This window comes from Neltuma alba, unplaced genomic scaffold, assembly GCF_004799145.2.
Source record: "Neltuma alba isolate B1F8T4 unplaced genomic scaffold, ASM479914v2 tig00010174_pilon, whole genome shotgun sequence".
NCBI lineage: Eukaryota > Viridiplantae > Streptophyta > Magnoliopsida > Fabales > Fabaceae > Neltuma > Neltuma alba.
This window is the reverse complement of record NW_021635117.1, coordinates 672168-677908: the sequence shown is the minus strand read 5'-3', so window position 1 is coordinate 677908 and position 5741 is coordinate 672168.

Sequence of the window (5741 nt, the reverse complement as noted above, 5' to 3'; positions counted from 1 at the left end):
CACACACCTCTTTGCACTTTTGAGTTTACCCACCTTTGCGCTTAGCTTTTTCCCTCTCTCTAGAAAGGTGATGTGTTGTGCTTCAGTCTTGAACTGAACTTCACAACTTCCACCTTCGTTGTTTTGTGTTTTGGCTTTGTGCTTTGGTGTGACTGTGTACCGTAATGCAAGCATTGCTTTGAGTGTGTGGGGGAGGGAGTTCTTAATAGTTGGTTTTATGTTTTGGGTGTTGGGTTTTGTAGTCCAGGAGTTTTGTTTTGAATTGTTAAGAATTTGATGATGGATTGCTGAGTTGGGATGTTATGGTAGGCATTTTGGCAAGTGATTCTGGTTTAGGGACTTAAATTTGTAGTTTTTCAGGGTCTAGAGTGTCAGAGCCTCTCTGTGCACTCAGGTCGCGACCTGGGGGTTAGTCTGAAGTTGGGAGCTCTCTGTGTGTTTAAGTCACAACTTCAATATATATGGTCGCGACTTAGGAAGAAACTGGGTAAAGGCTCTCTGTGAGTTTAGGTTGTGACCTTGCTGTTTTCAGGTTGCGACATGGAGTCTTCTGAAACCCTAAGGTCCCGTTCTAGCTCCTGAAGTCATAACCTCGTATACCTCAGGTCGTGACCTAACATGAAAAGTCAGGATTTTTCTACGAGTTCACCTCTTTACCCTCTCTTATTTTCGCCCTAATTACCACGTTACCCCTTGAACCTGCCTCCTATTCAAGCTATATTCATTGCAAGGACCCAAAACCCTAGCCTCCCTTTGTAAAACCCCACGTAACCCTCCTTTCAATTTTCTATTCATTCTCACGATCATTCTCCTCCCAGTCGCGACTCTCCAACCTCCCATTCCTTTCTGAAGTCGCAACCCTCCAATCACAGATTCTTCAACAGCTACTGCTTTTCAAATTTCCTCCAAAGTCGTAACTGTTCAACTCCTAATTAACGGTTGCTTCCTCTACAACCATTCAGTTGCTTCAGTCTTGCAATCCCTGTTGATTTCTGAGTGCCTTTACTTTCAGATTCTCCTCCTACAATGCGAAATCAAGCCTCCTCTTCACCCTGAGTTCAGTTTTTCCATCCTTCCACTCTCTCAAGGTCTATTTAATCTTCCCTCTTCATTTTCAGTTTTTCTGTTCTTCCTAGTCTAGTTTTCTGCGTTTTGTTTTAGGGGTAGTTAGTGTTGTTTTGCTAGGGCTTTGATTTTGGTTGAGTGGAGTATTGCTGGACATTGAAAATATTGTTTAATTGATTTTTGGACTGCTTGAGACTGCATTTTCTGAAAAAGATTTGGCTTTTGAGCAAACTAGTTCGTGCTATGTTTTCTGAAATTTCTGGGTTCAGGTCGCGACCTCACTGTTTTTAGGTCGCAACCTCGCTGGTTCCTGAAATCTAAATTGTCCCTCTGTTTATTCCAGTCGCGACCTCACTGTTTTCAAGTCGTGACCTCGATGTTCCCTGAATTTTAAAATGTTCCTCTGTCTCCTCAAGTCGCGACCTCACTGTCTTCAGGTTGCGACCTAAGCTCACAGAGGAGGTTTTGAACCTCTGATTCACTCCTGTTGTTTCCATACTGCTTTTTCTCAATGGATTTTCAACTTTAAATATTGAGGATTTTAAAGAAATAGGTTTTGACAATGGACAATTATGAATACTTGGGTTTTCTCATGATTTCCCTAATGGTTTTAAAATGCAAATGTCCCAGTTCAAAATTTTCAACTATTTTGCTTAAGGGAGTCTGGCAATGGGTAAATGTAGGCCTAGTGTAGGGGAGTGCTTGGTTTCTAGGCTTAGTGTAGTTTTTCTTTTCATAGGTTTGTTTGTTTTGTGTGTTTACTTTGGTTGCTTGTTGCTTGTTTGCTCTGTGCCTAGATGCCTCGCACCAAGAACCCCGAGTCTTCAAGCTTGAAGAAGAAGCTTCGCTCTCGTGAAGAGACCAGACTTTCAAAAAAGGAAGCAATGGAGTTATTTGCCAACAGAGGGGTGGTTCAAGAGTGATATTTTCCATAAACACAGCAGTACCATTTCTATGAGCTTGCCAAACAAAGGGGCCTTGAGGAACTTATGAAGAAGAGGAACAAGGCCAATTTGACATTGGTGAGAGAATTTTACACTTGTACTGCTACGGATGGACACAGGTGGATCAACTTTCGAGGCAGTGAATGTTTCTTAACTCGAGAGGTTGTTGAGAAGTTCTACAATTTGTCTGATATCCCTGTCTGCGAATACCAACGATAGAAGATCAGACTTACTGAAGTCCCTTGGGCACAAGTCTTCTAAACCATTGGGACAGGAGACGTTGGGTAGACCATAAAGGAGAGTGGGCAAAAGTTTTTGAGCGCAAGCACATGGATAATGAAGCTAGGATTTGGCTGAACTTCATGGTTTATAATGTGATGCCATCGGCCCACATTTCTGATGTTTCTGAAGAAGGTGCACTTCTGCTTCATTTCCTGATGACCATGCAGCCGGTTGACATGCCCATTATTGCCCTAGACCAGATTGATCGTTGTATCAACAACGCCCGAACCCTTATGGTTTTTCCACACTTGATTACCGATCTATGTGCAGCACATGACATATCAGCGTGCAAGTCTGACACTCTCTTGGACCCTCTCATGACCAGATGCTATGTCGCCTCCAAATCCAACAGAGAAAGAAAGAGAGGAAAAAGGGTGATTGGGGAAGGTCAAGAAGAGAAGGCAACTGAGGGTGGCTCTAGTCTCAACCTCGTCTCCTTGAATGATCAAATTACCGAACTCAGTCATCAAGTGACCAACCTAAGTGAGGAGTTTGATGCATACAAAGCTATCTCCATATCTCATGAATTCAGAAGTCAGAGGTTTTTGGATCCCCTGATGTTGGAGATGGCCAAGGCTCTTAAGGTCAATTTCCCCCACGAGTATGAGTGGGCTTTCTGGGAGAACACCATTCCTGCCGCCAGTTATTTTAGTGAGGGTCCAAGACAATCATCTGGTACTGGTGGTACTGCTACTACTGATGCTGAGATGGGAGAAGGAGATGTCCAGGCAAGAGGGGATACTAACGAAGAAGAGAGAGGAGGAGCAGAAGACTGAGAATAGTCTTCCCTTTCTTTTTAGTTTTTCTTTGATTTTTGTTTTTCCTTGATGTCTGTAACTGAAGGATCAACTCTTTTGTATCTTAACTTTTCTGCAATGGCTGTTTTGTATTTCCTTCTCTTTTGTGGTTGCTGCTGTTCTTTTCCCTTTTCTGTTGACAGTGCGGACACTGTCAAGTCTGAGTGTGGGGGAGCATTTCATTTCACTTTGTTGCATCATCTCTGTGGTTATTGTTTTCTCTCAAAAATCCAATCTTTCATCATCTTTATTTGGCTTTGAATTGATTGTAGATGTTGAATTGCTATGAATTGGATCATTTGATACTTGCTAAAAGGGTCTTCACTTGTTAATTGTGGCCTTAGTTTGAAATTATTTTCGTTGGTAGCTTCTGTGACTTCAGTTGGTGACCTCACTGATTCAGGTCGCGACTTGAAGAGTAATTTTGGCGAGGGAATTCTCTCTGTGATCCCAGGTCGCGACCTCACTATTTTCTGGTCGTGACCTCCTTTCCCTTCCTGATTTCATGCCTCTGTGTGCATAGGTCTTGACCTCATTGATTCAGGTCGCGACCTGGACTCTTTTCTGAGCACTGTTACCCTTCTCGTTGTTGGCATTGCTGTGTAGGAGGAACCTTTTTAAGCTACCTTTGTATCTTTTTCAAGCAAACCTTTGCCTTTTTCATATACCCTCATTGCATCAAATAGTTTTTTCTTGAAAACCGTGCCATCCTTGGATTTTTAAGCATATTGGACTTTGAAAAGGATTTGTTTTTTTCTGAAGAATTTATAGTCACTTTTGGGAGTCATGTTCTCAAGTGATTATCATGATCTTTTTAATCCTCATCTATTGGGTTGCTTTTGTGATAAGTGTCTTAATGCCTTGTGACTAGTGCATATTTATTGAAACTTCTTGTATGAGCAATAGAGATATGAAACCCTTGTTGGAAGGATATTCTTGAGCCTTGATTCCTATATTGAGTGATCATTCATGTGGTTTACATTCTCTAGAACTTGTTTTAGCTCTTGGTCAAAATTACATGTGCATTTATGATTTTGAATATGATGGAGGCATTCTTTTCTACACCTTCTACCCAAACACAACCCACAACCATTTATCTGTTGCTTGACCATTTTTGAGCTTACACTTCCTTCATTTTGTCTACCACTTCGAGTGTTTTGAACAACGATGTTAATTGAGTTGAATTTGTCTCAGCAATTATGATTTCCTGGTCTTCATCTGTCTTAATTGGGAATTTTTCTTTTATTTCAGTTTGAAAAAAAACAAAAAAAAACAAGAAGAAAAACACACACACACACAAGAGTGAGGAAATACTCCTTTTATATACATAAGCTATCGCAGAAAAATGAAGTTGAATAAAGTATTCCCTTGGTGATAAAAGGTTGGGATCTAAACTTCCTTGACTAGAAAATAGATGTACTCAACTCACATTTCTTTAATTCTTGGCACTGATTTATTTTTTTCTTTCGATTCTATTTAGCCTTCCCATCACTATAACCCCTAAAGTCCTCTTGATTCTTTACATGGATGCTGAATAGTAGTGGAGATTTTATGGTCATTACAAGCTTATGGTAGAATGTTTGCTACTTGGATAGTTGAGAGAAAAGAACCCCAATGAGGAGAGATGAGCGATTCAAACACTTATATCTTGCGAGCAAATCTCTGTTGTTCATGCATTTTGAGTCAATTGCATCTTGTATCTGATTACTTGGCATTGTTCATTTTATCATTTTTTGTATTCCTAAAAGATGTTGATCGATTAGCTCTTAAGATCATTTTTGAACATGCTAGTCTCTTTAATTGTAGCTGTACTTTCTTTAGAATAATTCAAATCTTTGTTCAGGAGTACAAAGGTTCAAGTGTGGGGGAGTGATAGAACCCAATCTTTATATGGTTTTCTCAAGTGTTTCCTAATGTTTTACAACAATTTTACCCTCATTATGTGTGCATTTATATCCATTTGATTACATTGAGTCATGCATTGCATTTTGCTGTTTAAGGGGATAAAAAGGGTCATTTTTCTCTTCTAAATTTTAATTGCCTTGATCTGTAATCAGTTGGTCTTTACAAAGCTCTTTGTTGTGATTTTCAGGCAATTGGAGAAGGACCCAAGAGTCATGATAGAGCATGGATGCAGCCAAAATGTTACAAGGACCAAGACACAAAAGTTAGGAGTGTTCTGCCCCCCCAAGTCGCGACATGGAATACTTAGGTCGCGACCTGGATGACATTTTACTGAAGCCACGTGTTTTGGATCTGAGTAAAGATGCAAGAGCTCTGTCTTCCCAGGTCGCGACAAGAAGCCTCTCAGGTTGCAACCTGACTCCCCTGAGTCGCGAACTTACAGTCCTAAGGTCGCGACCTGAGTGCGTTAAGTGAAGCTGTGTGTTTTGGAATAGGTTTCTGAGCTTCTATACCTAAAGAGGGCAACCACCACGGAAAAGAACTCTTCCATTCTGCAGATTTGCATAAGGTTAAGCCACCATCATGTTCTCTCTAGTCTCCATTGATCCTACACCCAAAACTTCCATTTTTCTTCATTTCTTCATCATTTTCTGGAATTCTAAACTGATCAAACCACTCCAACACCCTTCTTCTCTATTTTTCCAACCTTATTTTTAGCTTTAACCATGGCTATTCATTCCTGGAGCGA